This window comes from Chanodichthys erythropterus, chromosome 13, assembly GCF_024489055.1.
Source record: "Chanodichthys erythropterus isolate Z2021 chromosome 13, ASM2448905v1, whole genome shotgun sequence".
In the NCBI taxonomy this organism is placed as follows: domain Eukaryota; kingdom Metazoa; phylum Chordata; class Actinopteri; order Cypriniformes; family Xenocyprididae; genus Chanodichthys; species Chanodichthys erythropterus.
In genome coordinates, this window is record NC_090233.1 from 10602442 (window position 1) to 10620660 (window position 18219).

Consider the following 18219-nt stretch of genomic DNA (forward strand, 5'->3'; position numbering starts at 1 on the left):
GTCATGTTCATCTTTTGTGTTAATCCAGCATTAAATTGACCCTCGTTTGTGAAGCAGTCCGGCGTAAAATGACGGCATGATAACAACACTCTACTACAACAACTCTTCCTCTTCTCTAAAGCAGCCCAACATGGCCTCACCCCCTTTGTTGTAAGCTCTCTGGGACAGGATTTGTGTAAATTTTGCGGTTTGTGATATCACCAACGAAGAAGCTCATTGTAGTTCCTACCAGCTGTTTGTTGTAGTCCTTAACCCTTTAAAGGTGCCCTAGATTCAAAAATTGAATTTACCGCGGCATAGTTAAATAACAAGAGTTCAGTACATGGAAATGACATACAGTGAGTTTCAAACTCCATTGTTTCCTCCTACTTATATAAATCTCATTTGTTCAAAAGACCTCCAAAGAACAGGCGAATCTCAACATAACACCGACTGTTATGTAATAGTCGGGATCATTACATTTACATTTACATTTAGTCATTTAGCAGACGCTTTTATCCAAAGCGACTTACAAATGAGAGTAGTAGAATCAATTAAATCAACATGAGAACAACAGTGTATAAGTGCTGAGTGAAGTCACAGTTATGTCAGTAAAGTGCTCATAGCGAATTTTTTTTTTTTTTTTTTTTTTTTTTTTTTTTTTAAATAAATAAATACACAGATAGGAGAAGAATATTAGTCAAGGTAAGTGCTACTACTACTGGGTCAAGTGCTGACGAAAAAGATACGTCTTTAGCATTTTTTTGAAAATGGCTAGAGACTCGGCATTAATATGTATGACCCCAATATTTGCATATGCCAGCCCATGTTCCCAACATTATGAAAGGCATTAGACAAGGGCAGCCAGTATTAATGTCTGGATCTGTGCACAGCTGAATCATCAGACTAGGTAAGCAAGCAAGGACAATAGCAAAAAATGGCAGATGGAGCAATAATAACTGACATGATTCATGATAACATGATATTTTTAGTGATATTTGTAAATTGTCTTTCTAAATGTTTCGTTAGCATGTTGCTAATGTACTGTTAAATGTTGTTAAAGTTACCATCGTTTCTTACTGTATTCACTGTATTCATGTGGAGCACGAGATTTAAAGGGCCACACACCCTGAATCGGCTAATTTCTAATTATGCCCCAAAATAGGCAGTTAAAAAAATGAATTAAAAAAAAATCTATGGGGTATTTTGAGCTGAAACTTCACAGACACATTCAGGGGACACCTTAGACTTATATTACATCTTTTTTTAAAAAGTTCTAGGGCACCTTTAAGACCTGAAGGAGTTTTTTTTCTGAGAGACATACACAAAAGTAAACACTCATAACTCCAAAACTATAGCAAGGAGAGTCAAAAGGTAGGTATCATTTGATAGAACACTTTTTAGGAAAAATAAATTACATTACATTTGGACATTTTTATGCTGAGAAACTGCTGATAAAAGACAAAAAAATATATATATTTTTTATAATAATTTTTCATTTTTGTATTTGACATCAGGAAGGCAATAAGATCAGAGACAAACTTTTTTGGTGATGCTCTCCAACATGTGAGCTGTGTCTGGTTCAAATTTTGTGGTGATAGTATAAAGTATACTTGAATAAATTGATATTCAGTTTTTCGCAGCCAGATGGCGCCCACGGGCAGTAAACTCCGGTTTAGAGGCGCTTCTCAGCACTCGTTAGGAGTTTTTCAAAATGGTTAGATGCATTAAAAAGATGAGATTCTAAGCTTTAAGATAATACCTTTTTTGTGTTATTCCACATTGGAAAACAAACATGGATGGGTCCGGGAACATTGGATACACACTGCATCCCGGAAAGATGAGAGACATGTTTTTAGCCAAGTATGTTAAATCATTCCGTGAGTATTATCTTGTGATCAATGTAATATATTATGTAATATGCAATATTATTGATATATTGATTTGGGTATCAATCCACTTTAAATAATGATTTCTTGATTCTCTTGTATACCCACTGCCACAGGCAATGCCATTGACAACATAAACTCTATACACTGTATAACATAATTAAGAAATATTACTACTTTTATCTATGTATGATACCCTATACACTAACACACAGCCGAATCAATAACTCAGATGCATGTGAGAAACTCAGCAATCTAAGCAGCAGTCTAATGGCATAACAGGTCCAATCAATGGAACAGATGGAGGTGTGTATGTGTGCACTGAGAACGCTTATAACCCTTTTCAATCTGTGTCTGCTCCTTAAACGTGTAGACACTCTCGGACTGACAGCTTCCGCTAGTGTAGAGCTCTCACTTCTCTCCCCGATAAATGTGTGTGAGTGTGCGTCTGAGTGTGTTCTGTAATGACAGATCTAGAGGAGCAGACCTAATCAAGCCTTGCTTCACTTTGCACCGCACCACTTGACGAGTAGAACCAAATGGTGCAAGAGCTGCTATGTGCAACTCTCTGCAGATTGCCAGAGAAAGGCTGCTAGCATTAGATCGGCGCTCCGACTCACAGCGTGAATATTAAAAGACTGCAGGTGTGGTTGGTTTTGGAGTGGAGTGGAAGCTGGGCTTAATAATAATATACCCATTAATTTAATAGTGGTGCTTGCTAGGCAGCGTTATTATTACTACTTTTTCAAATTCAGGGTTAGGGAACGAACCCCTTACCTATATTATTACATTCTGATATGTCCTCTTCCTGCTTCATTTGTCTTATAATCATGTGGCTTGTTGAGGAGAGGTGTGGAATTATTTTTTCAGATGACAATCACTTGGCCAAAAAAAAAAAAGAGAGAGAGAGATTAGATTAAATCATCTATATCTACAGACCAGAATATCAAAGAGACTCCTTTTTCCTTAGGCTAGTAAGAAACCACTCAGATCACCCTAGCAAAAACTTAGCAACCGCATAGCAATGCCCTGGCAACCATTCAGGACTCTTTTGGAAAGATGTAGAAATGGGGGTTTGTGGCATCAACCGCCAAATGTAAAAGAAACCTCCAGGACTTATATGATTTGTTTAAAAGTAATGCATTTACGCTGTAGCTGCACACTGCAACACTCCAAGTACCCTTTTTATAATCAGTTTTTTCCCCTGTAATAATATCTACATGTCCTCAAAGTCGGCTGGAAACATTGTATCTCCATATTCCATAATTTTTATTTTTTTTAAATAAATCAATATTACTGGTCACCCTTTATGTTTGATTGTGGGTTTAGGAAATATGGTAACACTTTAGTTTAGGGTCCAATTCTCACTATAAAGTAGTTGCTTATTAGCATGCATATTACTAGGATATTGGCAGTTTACAACAACTACCTTACCAACCATTAATAAGCAGTAATTAGGAGTTTTTTGAGGCAAAAGTTGTAGTTTGTTGTTAGTTAATAGTGAGAATTGGACCCTAAACTAAAGTGTGACTGCAAATATTTGACCAATGAAACATATTAAAAACATATTGTGAGTAAACCTCATAACTCCATAGGATCCTCAAATTGTTTAATTTATTTGATGAGTGGAGAAGAATGTCTTAGTCTAGCATTTGTTGTCGAATCAAAGACAATACTGTCTTAAATAGCCTATCCATAGCACTTTGTCTTTAATAACATGAGATTTTGGCCAAATGACAAAAATCTGAGCGCCCACATAGCTACAGTAAATGTTATAACCTCTAAGTTGATGAAAACGTAATGCAATGCCTCAGATGCAGCCATTCTAATGACGGACAAAAGACGTTCTGTATGTCCGAATTTCTCCAAAATTCGCTGGTCAAAAACCCTGTAACTTCATTTCAGCTTGATTTTGGTAAAATGCTAATAATATCATGAAACATGCAAGTGTCTCAGTAAAGCCACAATATCAACTTTGTTTAATTGTTTTAAAAATACAGTGTTTTTTTTTTTTTTTTTTTTTTTTTTTCATTTCCTGAAAACTTGCTGTTGTGGTAAGAGCTGTGACATTTCTCAAACATGCTACCAATCACAATACACTGGTCCAGCTGGCCAATCAGAGCACAATGTGCTTTTCGGAAGGACGGGCTTCATAGAGACAGGAATTAAACAGTGTTTCTCATAGAATGGGAAGAGAGATGCTACAACAATACCACCTCATAATGTGTTTCTGAACATTCAAGCATGAAAACTTATTCTAGCAGATCCCAAAAACAAAATCAAGACTTTGAAAAATGGCATAATATGGCCTCTTCAAAACACGTTTCACTATAAACAGTGCTGGGTTTCTTGTTTAACCCAAACGCTGGATATAGACTGTGAGGAAGCTGGGTTGATTTGACCTAATTTGGGTAGGTAATCATTCATAATCAGTTACCAAACGGTGCTGAGTTGGGAATGCAGACATGAAAGAGAAGACGCATGCCACACAATTTTTTGAGTGCTGAGTGCACTTCACCTATCCATTTATGACACTCATGACAGGAATATTTGTGGAAATTATAAGATAATTAATTGAGAAGAGAGGACTTTGAAACTGCCCATGATCGAAGAGTGAGTTCTCTTAAAACTGGAGGGTTTTGTCGTAGTTTGTTCTCTCACACCAAAATCACTGGCGTGGTGATCGAAAGCCAGAATTGCTCTTGAGGAGTGATTAAAACACTTTAATCCTGTCAATTCTTTATAATTCACAGTTTATTCCTGACTTTCAGTGTTTATTATAGGCTTTCAGCCCATGTGTTTCTTGGCAGCGCACAAAGCCCAAGGATTGGCACTAGTGGGACTATTTTCAGTGGCGGAAGAAAAGAAAAATAACTGCGAAATTTGGTCTTAAATGTAAGTTAGTCAATATTTATTCAACAATGTTCATTGAACTTTTAAAACACAACTTCGTTTCACTGTATATCCTTTGTAACCATTGATTTGCCTTTTTTTCACCTTTTCTCTATTACATACACCTGTATATTCTGCTGCCTGTGTTGTTACTGTAGTCATTTTTGTTAAAGTGATTTTAATTTTTAACCCATTTTGGGTTGATTTTAAAATGTTAACCAAGCAGTATAGTATTTTTTAGACTAATCAAATATTTAACCCAATCCAGCTGGGTTAAAACAGCACTGGTTTCATCCCTTTTTGATCCAGTGTTGGATTGCCAAAATGTCCCAAATTAAGTTGATTTTAACCCAGAATTTTTTTAAGCAAAATTGTGTAAGCTGTTCATAAAATGTATCTTTAAATATATTCATCTTTTGTGAAATGATCTTGGAAATATCATCTTCAGAAGAGAGTCAATATTTGAGAACCCACATGCAGTTTATTATTTTCTTTGTATGACTCACTATACAAGTTACTGTAAGACACAAACATGAATCAAAAGCATGAAACAAGAACAAAACTTAACCAAACATGATATCGAACAGCAGATTCCTTTATGATGGTTCAGGAACATCCAAAGACTAACCTTTTCTGTGAACACTTGACTGAATCCTGACACTGTATATTAAAGGGGACCTATTATGCCTCTTTTCACAAGATGTAATATAAGTCTCTGGTGACCCAGAATGTGTCTGTGAAGTTTCAGCTGAAAATACGCCACAGATCATTTATTATAGCTTCTCAAATTTGCCCCTATTTGGGTGTGAGCAAATACACGCTATTTATGTATGCATCCCTTTAAATGCAAATGAGCTGCTGCTCCCGGCCCCCTTTCCAGAAGAGGGCGGAGCTTTAACAGCTCACGCTTCGGTTATTCAAAAACAACAAAGCTGGAGAATCTCACGCAGCCAAAACGTAAACTGTCTGTAGTGGTGTCGGCCAACGATGGAGAGACTCAGGAAGAAGCTACAACTTTTAAAATGCATCTGGACATTTCTGAATGGTTAGTGGATAAATTTATGTAGTTGCTGTGGAGTTGATTCAACTCATTGACTAGAATGTGCCGTCATGTTAAAGGTGGGGTTAGCCATTTTTTCAAAAAAGCTGTTGGACATTGTTGATATTTGAAATCAGCCCACACAAACCCACCCCTCTCTTTATTGCTCCGCCTACAAACCTCCAATCCTAACCGTCCTGCTCCAAGTCAGTCTCGAACCCCGGCCCGATCTCTGCTGGTAGGTGAGGAGAGTGCACTAACAATGACGCCAAACACTGCATTCTCTAGCGGTCATCAGTGCGCAGTAGTTTACCTGCACAGCACTCACTATCTGACCACTGGTACACATGCAATGCGAGAGTGGATGTCTGTATCACAGCTGAAGCGCAACAAAATAATGCTTCATGAAAAATAAAGCGCAGATGATGAACGAATGACAAGGAAGCACAAAAAAAATTAACATACAGTACACAAGAGTAAATACAAACAAGTGTTCATTGTTAATGGCCAACAGCACAGCAGCTCCAGACAATCAAACCCAGTGTTACTCACATGTGAAGCAAGATCAAAGCAGCCTCTGCATCAGTTTTCAGGCCTTTCCGCTTAGCTCTTTCCAGCACTGGAAAGCATTTCTAATATTAACATGGGTCCTAAAACCTTCATTCCAGTGATATCCTTTTGAGCTTTTTTTTATTATTGTATCTCATCTCTCTTCCTGCATCTCTCTTTCTATTTTTTTTTTAAATCTCCCTCTTGCTCGTTCTCTCTCCTCAACTGTCATACGCTCCCTAATGCTGATTGGTTACACGTTTGTTGTTGGTCTCGGCATGACTAACTTCCAAACAGTGTTTCTGAAAAATTACTTACCCAACCTTTAATCTTTTGTCCAGCGTTGAACTGACCCTCGTTTGTGAAGCAGTCTGGCTTAAAATGATTTTCGGAAATATATAACACTTTACCAACATTATAAGCTGGTTGTTTACGCACACTGTGGACACACATCTGTGGTCAAACACCTTATAAAAGTGAATTTCGCATAAATGGTCCCCTTTAAGAAAAAAGAAAAAAAAAAAAAGAATCTTCTCTATACTTTCATTTATCCATTTCTTTCCTTTTTCTGTGTTCCAGCCTGTACGCTGAACAATTTTGGAACTCTGTATTGTAGCACTTCTTGTGTTACTGCCTCTTTAGAATTAATTGCTTGTTGTATAAACACCATGGGGAAAAGTGTCTTCTAAATGAATAAATGTAAAATATCTTAATATGATTCTAGCTTATAATATTAACACTTTATTTTGATGGTCCACTTTAGATATTCTACTAGTAACTGTGCAAAATGTCAACTAACTCTCATTAGTGCATTAGTAGACTGTCTGCTTAAAGGATTAGTTCACTTTCAAATGAAATTAATGGGGGGGGGGGGGGGGGGAGTACTTAAGCGAAACGATGCGCTTGTGTAAAAAAAAAAAAAATCCATATTTAAGAAGTTAAAATATCTAGCTTCCGCCAGACCGCCTTCCATATTCAAGTTACGAAGAAAGTATAAACTGCCGTCGCGTCAAGCTTTTTTCATAAGTTGAATAGAGAAGGCGTAGGACGTAGCGTAAGCTCTTTGAACTGTGAGAGTTTTTCACTTTCTTCATAAGTAGAATATGGAAGGTGGTCTGGCAGAAGCTAGATATTTTACTTCATAACTTGTTAAATATGGATTTTCTTTTTACACAAACGCATCGCTTCACTTCAGAAGGCCTTTATTAACCCCCTGGAGCCGTGTGGAATATGTTTATGAAGGATGGATGTGGATGACACTTTCTTCAGCTAATACTCGTTGGTCCTGTTCACTGCCATTATAAAGCTTGAACGTGTCATTAAAATATCTTCGATTGTGTTCATCAGAAAGAAGAAAGTCATATACACCTAGGATGGCTTGAGGGTGAGTAAAGCTTGGGGTAATTTTCATTTGAAAGTGAACTAATCCTTTAATATCTGCTAAAACTTTATTTTGATGCTCCCCAACAGCTATTCTACTAACTATAAGTAACTTTGCAACTATATGTCAACTTATTCCACTAACCCTAACCCCTTATTCTACTAACCCTAACCTAACAGTCTACTAACAAGCTGCTACAGTAATACTCTAATGAGAGTTAGTTGACACGTACTAAGGTTGCAAGGTTACTTATACTTAGTAGACTGTCTGTTGGGGAGCATCAAAATAAAGTGTTAGCAGATATTAAGCAGACAGTGAACTAATACACTAATGAGAGTAAGTTGACATGCACTTGCAGAGTTACTAGTTACACAGTTAAGCAGACCATCAAAATAAAGTGTAACCATATTTTTTCCTAAAATCAATATAATATTAATATCGTTCAAGTTTTGCTTATCTAGTAAACTTGATACAAAAGTGTTCCCATTCAGTCGGTCACGTTCGACGTACGTCGGACAGACCGACGAATAGGAATCTCGCTAGAGAGGCCAATCTACTTCGAGTGTAACTAAACGAGCCAATGCACATTGGCATGCAATCATATGCATCAGCTGCTCGCCTCGCAGCGCGGGTATATAATGAGCAGCAGGTGCGTTGCATCTTCAGCTTTTCGCTTCGGAGCCGAACGGTGTTGTTCCTGTTCTCTGCAAGCGAGTGTCTGCTAGAAGACGAGTCAAGCTTTTGGTTGAACTTCTCTTTTTTTCCGAGTGCGGGCGAACAGCACAGCAGCGGGGTCGACGTCCTCTCTTTTTCTGTTTCGTTTGCCGTTTTTGAGCAAATAGCTGTTTGACAGCGTCAGAAGGCTGTTCTCACGGCCGGTACGGTGCGCTTTTGAGCGCTGAAAAGCCGTTTTTACGGCTGGTAAGAGTGAGCGCCTTCAAAGAGAGAGAAAGCACATGACAGGCTGCACACAATCCCTGTCTGTGTTGCGGTGGCCGTTCCCCTGCGTGCTTCAGCACTTCTAAAAGAGTAAAGTCCCTGAAAGAGCTTACACAAGTAGATTCGCGTCTTTTTAAAGACGACATCCTACTTGTGTTTCTGGATGCGATCGTTCCTGTCCTCACTGACGGCCACGATCACCGTTTCGCATGTCTGGGCGCGTGCTGAAATGATGTTCGTGGGTGTTCATGTTTTCATATGAGAACATGATCACGTCGACACGCCGGTCGTGACTCTTCTTTCTCCGGGAAGCTTGAGTCCCCTCTGTTGTTGGCCAGCTGCCGCTTGTGTGTAAAAGCACAGCCGCGGCTCTGCCCGACACTCTGGGAGACCGCGGAGATCAGCGAGAGCAAACCTCTCGCTCCTCTGCGTGTCGTGTGCCGTCGAGCTGCCGGGCTGCAGCGCGGGTTGTCACGGCAACCCAGCGCTCGCTCGGCGCTCTAGATGCGCGGTTCCCTTGCGTAATCTCCATTGTAGCGCCCTCTCTGGTGCACCAGAAGAGGTCTACTTTGCTGATATGGCTTGGGTGACATGAGGTTGAGGGGTTCCTTCAGGGAACCAACCCCCTAGGGCCCCTCCCTCTCTAGCGCATTGCAAGCTGTGCAGTTTCTGGATTGGATTGCTGGTCCTTCTCATAGGGGAACCTAGCATTTCATTCAGAGCTCCAGCTGAGGGACAGACGTCGATTGCAGCATCGGAGAGAGTGCTGTTATGCTCTGGAAATGAGGGTGACGCTGCCCACTGTAATGGTGTGTGCTTATGCTGACTCAGATTCAGAGTTTACAGCCATGCTTTCCTGGGTCTTCCAGATGTGCATGGAAAACTTGGCAGTATGGGGGTATATTGGTGCCATAAATATGGAATGCCAAAGGTGCCAATCTGCATAAGTTTTTCCTCTCTCACTACCCTCTTGGATGGGGTGGCTGTACACAGACCACACCCACCCTGCATGTGAGGCCAAGGCACTCTTTTTGCATGAGGGTAGTTCTGTGCTGGGGTTGAGCTGCGCTTGTTGACTAACCGTGATCAAAGTCACGGCGCAGGCCCTCAGCCAGACGATGTCCACCTCCGTGGTCCAGAAGTGCCCCTGGCTTACCTTGTGAGGTGTGAGAGGTTGTCAAGCTAAATGCTTTCTCAATGCTCCCATCTTACGAGGTGGCCTTTCGGTGACACTGTCGAGGACTGAGCCCAGCGGTTCTCCTCAGTTAGTAGCGGATAGGGGAGCTTCCCATGACAAACCATTGAGTTCCTCTTGGGCCGCCCCTCAGTCTGCTCGTCGCCAAGGGTGTCGTCCCCTGCAAGAAACTCCGGCCCAGCAGGCTCTGCTGTATCCATTGCGGGGGAGATGACGCCTCCCGTCTCTGCAGCTGTTTAACTGGTTGGTGAGAATCACCCCTGAGACGGGCGACCCAGAGATGGGTGGGGCTGCTCTTCCACCCCTGGAGGAGGGCCAGGTGGTAAATCCTTTATTGGGTTTGTTTCTGTTCCGCCACTGACCCAAGAGGCAGCGGTACCCAAATTTTAAAGAGCAGTTCCTCCATTTCCAGGTCTGAAGAGGGTTTGGAGAGCAGTGGGAGGAGAAAAACCTCACCACTCTCATCCCCCTCTTCTGTCGCCAGTGGACAGCAGCGAGCAGCGGGCAGCCAAAGCCTCGACTGCTCCCTCTGTCCATCCGTGGAGCCAGGTAAGTGTTGCCTAGCACACTGTGACGCCGCTTCGGGCCGCCTCACAAAGAGAGCCCCCGAGCCGCGTCCCTGTGTTCCACCTCGCTGCCCTGCTGCGGGTACACCGGTGGTCCCTTTGGTCCTGCTTGTACGGTCTCTGCGAGCCGGGTTAGCGCTCCCCAGTCCGTCTCGCTGGCTCCTTCGGACCATCAGGGTCGGCTTTGCGATTCAGTTCGCCCGGCTCCCCCCCCCAAGTTCAGGGACGTCCTCTTCACTACAGTGAAAGATGCCGATGCCCCTGTCCTGCGTGCGGAGATCGCAGTCCTACTGGCGAAGGACGCGATAGAGCCGGTCCCTCCAGCCGATTTGAGGTCGGGGTTCTACAGCCCCTACTTCATTGTACCCAGGAAAAGCGGCGGGGTTACGACCGATCTTGGACCTGCGAGTTTTGAATCGGAGCCTCCACAAGCTACCATTCAAAATGCTCACGCAGAAACGCATTTTCGAGTGCATCCGTCCCCGAGATTGGTTTGCAGCGATTGACCTGAAGGACGCGTACTTCCATGTTTCAATTCTTCCGCGACACAGGCCATTCCTGAGATTCGCGTTCGAAGGTCGAGCATATCAGTACAGAGTCCTACCCTTCGGGCTGGCCCTGTCTCCCCGCGTCTTCACGAAAGTCGTGGAGGGAGCCCTTGTTCCCATGAGAGAACGGGGTGTTCGCATTCTCAACTATCTCGACGACTGGCTCATTCTAGCACAGTCCCGGGATCAGTTGTGCAAACTCAGGGATTTGGTGCTCAGACACCTCAGCCAGTTGGGGCTTCAGGTCAACTGGGAAAAGAGCAAACTCTGCCCCCGGTGCAGAGGATCTCTTTTCTCGGTATGGAGTTGGATTCGGTCGAGCAGATAGCACGCCTCACAGAGGAACGTGCTCGGTCAGTGTTGAACTGCCTGAATACATTCAATGGCAGGACAGCGGTCCCACTGAAGTTCTTTCAGAGGCTCCTGGGGCATATGGCGGCTGCTGCGGCTGTAACACCGCTCGGTCTGCTTCATATGAGACCGCTTCAGCACTGGCTTCACGGCCGAGTCCCGAGATGGGCGTGGCAGCGCGGCACATTCCGGGTGCCAATCACTCAGGAGTGCCGCCGAACCTTCAGTCCGTGGTCGGACCCCTTGTTTCTTCGGGCAGGAGTGCCCCTAGAACAGGTGTCCCGGCATGCTGTGGTGTTCACAGATGCTTCTGCCACCGGCTGGGGTGCCACGTAATACGGGCATGCAGTCTCAGGGGTTTGGACGGGACCCCATCTGCATTGGCACATCAATTGCCTCGAGTTGCTGGCAGTACGCCTTGCTCTGAGCCGCCTCAAAGGCCTGCTTCAGGGCAAGCATGTACTGGTCCGTATGGACAACACTGCGACCGTTGCGTATATCAACCGTCAAGGTGGTCTACGCTCCCGTCGCATGTCACAACTCGCCCGCCATCTCCTCCTGTGGAGTCGGAAGCATCTGAGGTCGCTTCGCGCCATTCATGTCTCCGGTGTGCTCAACCGTGTGGCCGTCGAGCTATCACGAGCTGCGCTGCCAGGAGAGTGGCGACTCCACCCCCAGGTGGTTCAGCTGATCTGGAGAGAATTCGGAAAGGCTCAGGTAGACCTGTTTGCCTCACCAGAAACCTCCCACTGCCAGTTGTTTTACTCTCTGACCGAGGGGACACTCGGGACAGATGCACTGGCTCACAGCTGGCCCCGGGGCCTGCGCAAATATGCGTTTCCCCCAGTGAGCCTACTTGCACAGACCCTGTGCAAAGTCAGGGAGGACGAGGAGCAGGTCTTGTTAGTTGCGCCTTACTGGCCCAACCGGACCTGGTTCCCAGAACTCTCACTCCTCGCTACAGCCCCTCCCTGGCCCATCCCTCTGAGGAAAGACCTTCTTTCTCAGAGACGGGGCACTCTTTGGCACCCGCGTCCAGACCTCTGGAAACTCCATGTCTGGTCCCTTGGACGGGATGCGGAGGTTCTAGGTGACTTACCCCCTGAGGTACTTAACACCATCACTTCGGCACGTGCACTGTCTACGAGACGTGCTTACGCCTCCAAAGTGGAACCTGTTCGTCGAGTGGTGCTCTTCTCGCCGGGAAGACCCCACGAAGATGCTCGATCAGAGTCGTGCTTTCCTTCTTGCAGTAGGGTTGGAGCGTAGGCTGTCCCCCCTCCACCCTCAAAAGTCCATACTGCTGCTATATCCGCTTACCACGACCACTTAGATGGCAAATCTGTTGGTCAGCACGACCTAGTCATCAGGTTCCTTAGGGGGGCGAGACGGTTAAATCCTTCTCGTCCCCTCTCCATACCCTCTTGGGACCTCACTCTGGTGCTGAGAGCACTTCAGATTGCTCCCTTTGAGCCTTTGCTGTCAGCAGACTTAAAGATTCTGTCTATGAAGACTTTGCTGCTGGTGGCATTGGCCTCCATCAAGAGGGTAGGGGACCTGCAGTCATTTTCGGTCGACGAATCGTGCCTGGAGTTCGGGCCGGGTGATAGCCACGTGGTACTAAGACCCCGGCCTGGCTATGTGCCCAAGGTTCCTACCACTCCCTTCAGGGACCAGGTGGTGAGCCTGCAAGCGCTGCCCTCGGAGGAGGCAGACCCAGCCCTGGCTTTACTCTGTCCAGTCCGCGCTTTGCGACTGTACATAGACAGAACCTAAAGCCTCAGGACCTCAGACCAGCTCTTGTCTGTTATGGAGGCCAGCAGAAGGGAAAGGCTGTCTCCAAGCAGAGGATGGCCCACTGGATAGTGGATGCCATCGCCCTGGCTTACCAAGCTCAGGGTGTGCCCTGCCCGCTCAGGTTGCATGCTCACTCCACGAGAGGTGTCGCATCCTCCTGGGCGCTGGCTCGTGGCGCCTCGCTGACAGACATTTGTAGAGCTGCGGGCTGGGCGACACCTAACACGTTCGCTAGATACTATAGCCTTCGTGTCGAGCCGGTCTCCTCCCATGTTCTCGCCACAGGTCAGAGGCACGGAGAGGCCCCGGCTTAGTGTCGGCTTGCTGCGCTACATGCGCTTCTTTTCTCCAGAGAGTCCCTACAAGGCAGACCCTGTCGAGTCCTCCGATATCCCTTCGGCAGCCGACGTGGCGGAGCGTCTGGCGCCAGGCCTATACTCCGTTGTATCCTTGAGAACCGGGTTTAGGCTGGGTTCCATATGTGTGACCCTACGGGGATCCCATATGGTTGGTTCCACGGTTGCTCCTAAACGAAGCCCGTGTCTTTCCCTCTGGGAGAACCTACCCTTCATCGGGTTGGAGTCACCCCAGCTCTTCCATATGTAGCACAGCCCTACAGGGTTAGTCCATATGTACTTCTCCACATAACTCCTTCGGGGAAGGATGTGGCTTCCGCAGCGTTCCTTTCCCAGCGAAGGGGTACGCTTTCCCAGCGTTATCCAATAGTCTCACTGAATGGGTTTTGGGGAACAGCAGTGATCGACTCTCTCTGTGTTAGCCCTGTCCCACCATCCTCGGGCAAGGGGGTTCAGGTGGCTTGCAACAGAGCGCTGGAAGGGGGCAGCTCCTGTGGCGCTTTGGTAGGGATTCCTATTCGTCGGTCTGTCCGACGTACGTCGAAACGTGACCGACTGAATGGGAACGTCTCGGTTACAAAGGTAACCCTCGTTCCCTGAAGGAGGGAACGGAGACGTACGTCCCGTCGCCACAGTCGCTGTACCCCGCTGATGCTGCCGCCTATCCGGTTCGGCTCCTCAGCGAAAACCTGAAGATGCAACGCACCTGCTGCTCATTATATACCCGCGCTGCGAGGCGAGCAGCTGATGCATATGATTGCATGCCAATGTGCATTGGCTCGTTTAGTTACACTCGAAGTAGATTGGCCTCTCTAGCGAGATTCCTATTCGTCGGTCTGTCCGACGTACGTCTCCGTTCCCTCCTTCAGGGAACGAGGGTTACCTTTGTAACCGAGACGTTCTAATGTATTAAGTTACTAAAGGATAAACAAATACAAAAATCTCTCATTTAATGCACAAATAAACGTTTTCCATTTCCATTTCTATTTCCATTTGTATTCTGTCTCAAAGTTATCCATTAATGCAAAATGACTTGAGTACAAATGCTCAGTTCGTCATTTATAAGTAAATGACATTTATTTGCAGATTGCACAGTGCGCTCACAAAACACAGTTTATTTTAACGCATACATTCGAGGGAGGTGTTCATGTACATGTGGATCTTCTGTATAAATATGAGATGTGCAAATATGAACTGATGTGGACATTGATGCTGATTTATTTTTCACCATATATCCAACTGGTCCAACGTATCTCTACATGCAAGTTATGCAAATCTCTCTGGAGATGTTGATTCACCATCAGCACCCCTGCTTCTCACAGCCATAGGCTCTGTTTACACCTGAAATTAAGATGCATTTTGGTTGATCGGATCACAAGTGGAGGAAGGAGACATACCCATTTACACCTGGTGTTTTATTCTGTCTCATTTGTCCACTTTCAACCACTTCTGTCCTGATTTCTTCGAGGGGAGGGTCTATGAGCAGGTAAATGTATGGGTTTTTGTTTCAGATATTTTGATCTAATGGACAAATTAAGCTTGCGCAATTTACATATGAACGTGCCTGGAAGACAACGGAAAAACACGGAGAGCAGAAGCTTTCGTTTCTGCTCTGATAGCCATAAGACCACGCTGAACGTTGTGAGTACATGCTAGAAATCAGAAACGGTGAGAGAACACTTTGCTCGGTACGTTTTTCGTCTTCAAACCAAACTTGGGTCTTCAGCCGACAGAGTTTAAGTCCCGTCTGGCTAGCACGCTTCGCATAATGTTTACGCAATAAGTCATGTGGAGAGTAGGCGGTCTTTTGTGTCTGTTTGAAAGCATTCAACCACATGAGCGTCTACACTATGAAAGCAAACCGATTAAATGTGTTTTCGACTACCTCTGGAAGTGGTCGAAAATGGACAAGCTCAAAACCTTTAAGACCCCATTTAGACCTGTATTTAGCGCCATACATTTGTGATCCGATTGACAAAAATGCATCTTAATAGTAGTTGTAATTAAGGCCTTAAAGCCAGGCTTATATGCTGGTTAGTGCTGGTCCATCTTGTCGACTAGCAAAGTGATGAAGCTGATTGACCAAGACAGTCTTCCTGGTTAAAGGTATAGTTCACCCAAAAATAAAAATTCTATCATTAATTACTTACCCTCATGTTGTTTCACACCCTAACCTTCATTCATCGTCAGAACACAAATTAAGATATTTTTGATAGAATCCGATGGCTCAGTGAGGCCTCCATTGACAGCAAGTTAATTAGCACATTCAGCTGCCCCGAAAGCTACTAAAGACATATTTAAAACAGTTCATGTGACTACAGTGGTTCAACCTCAATGTTATGAAGTGACGAGAATACTTTTTGTGCGCCAAAAAACCCCCCCCAAAAAAAAAAAAAAAAACAACGGCTTTATCAACAATATCTAGTGATGGGCGATTTAAAAAAACTGCTTCATGAAGCTTCGAAGCTTTACGAATCTTTTGTTTCAGATCGGTGGTTCAGAGTGTGAATCAAACTGCCAAAGTCATGTGATTTTACTAAACAAGGCTTCATTACGTCACAAGTGTTTCAAAATTTCAATGGCTCACCACTGGGGGGTGTGACTTTGTCAGTTTGATTCGCACTCTGAACACTGATTCGAAACAAAAGATTTGTAAAGCTTCGAAGCTTTATGAAGCAGTGTTTTGAAATCGCCCATCACTAGATATTGTTGAATAACGTTATTTTGTTTTAGGGCGCACAAAAAGTATTCTCGTCGCTTCATAACATTAAGGTTGAACCACTGTAGTCACATGAACTGTTTTAAATATGTCTTTAGTAGCTTTCTGGGCATCTGAATGTGTTAATTATCTCGCTGTCAATGGAGGCCTCACTGAGCCATCGGATTTTATCCAAAATATCTTAATTTGTGTTCTGAAGATGAACGAAGGTCTTACGGGTGTGGAACGACATGAAGGTGAGTAATTAATGACAAAATTTTCATTTTTGGGTGAACTAACCCTTTAAGCTAGTAAAAAAGATTATTGAAGTATGTTTCACAAGAAAATACTATTTCAGTGTTTTTACTTCAGACTATTTTTTTTTGTAATAATTAAAATTAGGGATGCACAATATTTATAAATTATCGGGCGATATGGGTGAAAATGACGTCATTTTTATTGCTCTGATAAATAAATGAAATCCAATAACTAGATCCGATAAAGTACTTGCTGTAAATCAATCAATCGGTTTCCAAATGCAGCTTTAAAACTGTGTCGCGTTCATTGTGTCATCACCTTCGAACATGTCTTCGTTGGTCTGGACGTTTACTCGGTGGCAGCAGAGGACAATGCCATTGCTATTTGTAAAGCATGTTCAACAAGGATTCCAAGAGGAGTAAAAAAATGCATCAAGTTTTAACACAACAAATCTTATATCTCACATGAAAGGTCGTCATCACGGCGAAGCTGTGTTAAAAGAATATGAAGCAGTCGTGGCAGTAGCTACCAGCGCTAAGCCTAAAACACTGAGCGTCGATGTCCCCATTCAGCAGGCATTTAAAACTTAACGACATAAACGACAAAGTCATGAAATTTATAGTCATTGATGACCAACCTTTTTCTGTGGTAGAGGCTCCGGGTTTTCGCGGGTAAGTAGAAAAACAAAAAAACATGTGACTATATACCTTCCTCATCCCTCATATAATTTCAAAGAAATCTACACTCTTTCGTTGAGGATGCACTTTATTATTTTTTTAGAGGTTTGTAATGTATTTTATTTATTATGTATTTGAAAAACGTGACTTAAAGTCTATATACCTTCCTCATGCACTAAAGGTTGAATGTATGCATTTCTTTGTTATGCAAGAAATACTTATAATATAAATATAAATTTGTTGTTAATGAGTTGTTAAGTGCAGATAAACCATAGTTTTGTCATTGTTCTGTTAAACCCTTTCTGTTACTAAGTATTGTGGTGCCTTTCAAAAAAAAATAAAAACATTTGAAGAGTCAGGACTGATGTTTGCTATTATAGTTAGGCCAGAGCTACTAAAATATCAGTTTCATCAGTGCATCTTAGATTTTCTATTCACAAATTGCAGATTATATGAAAATTATAATATAAAAATATGAACTTATTAGTTATCGGTATCTGTATCAGAATCGGCCATGAGAAGGACTTAATTATCGGTTATCGGTATCGGTTAAAATTTTTCGTATAGTGCATCCCTAATTAATATACTAATAACTTGCTGTCAATTTCTGAGTGAAAATTGTTTACACCATTTATTTTTCTTTTTTCTTTTTTTTCTTTCAGTGAAACCCTGACATCTGCATTCTATGTAACCATTCTTCTCTGGTATTCTCTACCTATTGGATCATGTCAGCAAGTCTTTCACACTTCTTTCAATAGTGTTCACACTCTCCTTGTCTCCTCTTATTTTACAGATGGAAATTGAAGGCACACTACTAGTTCTGGTTCTTGACAAAAACAACAGTTTTGGTAACATATTTATTTTTTATCATTAATGTACAACAGAAAGTTCTGAATGTGTATCTTTAATTTGTCATAAAGTACATGAATGTAATAAAAAATAATTTGTTTTGGGTGGTCACCAGTCTTTTCTATCACTGACAGCAGAGCAAAACTCCATTAGCTGGATTGTATTTTTTACTATAGTACTTCAGAGTACAGACACAGAGTGAACCACACCCTAATCAATCTTAACAAGGCAATGATGCAAACCATGAACTCCTAAA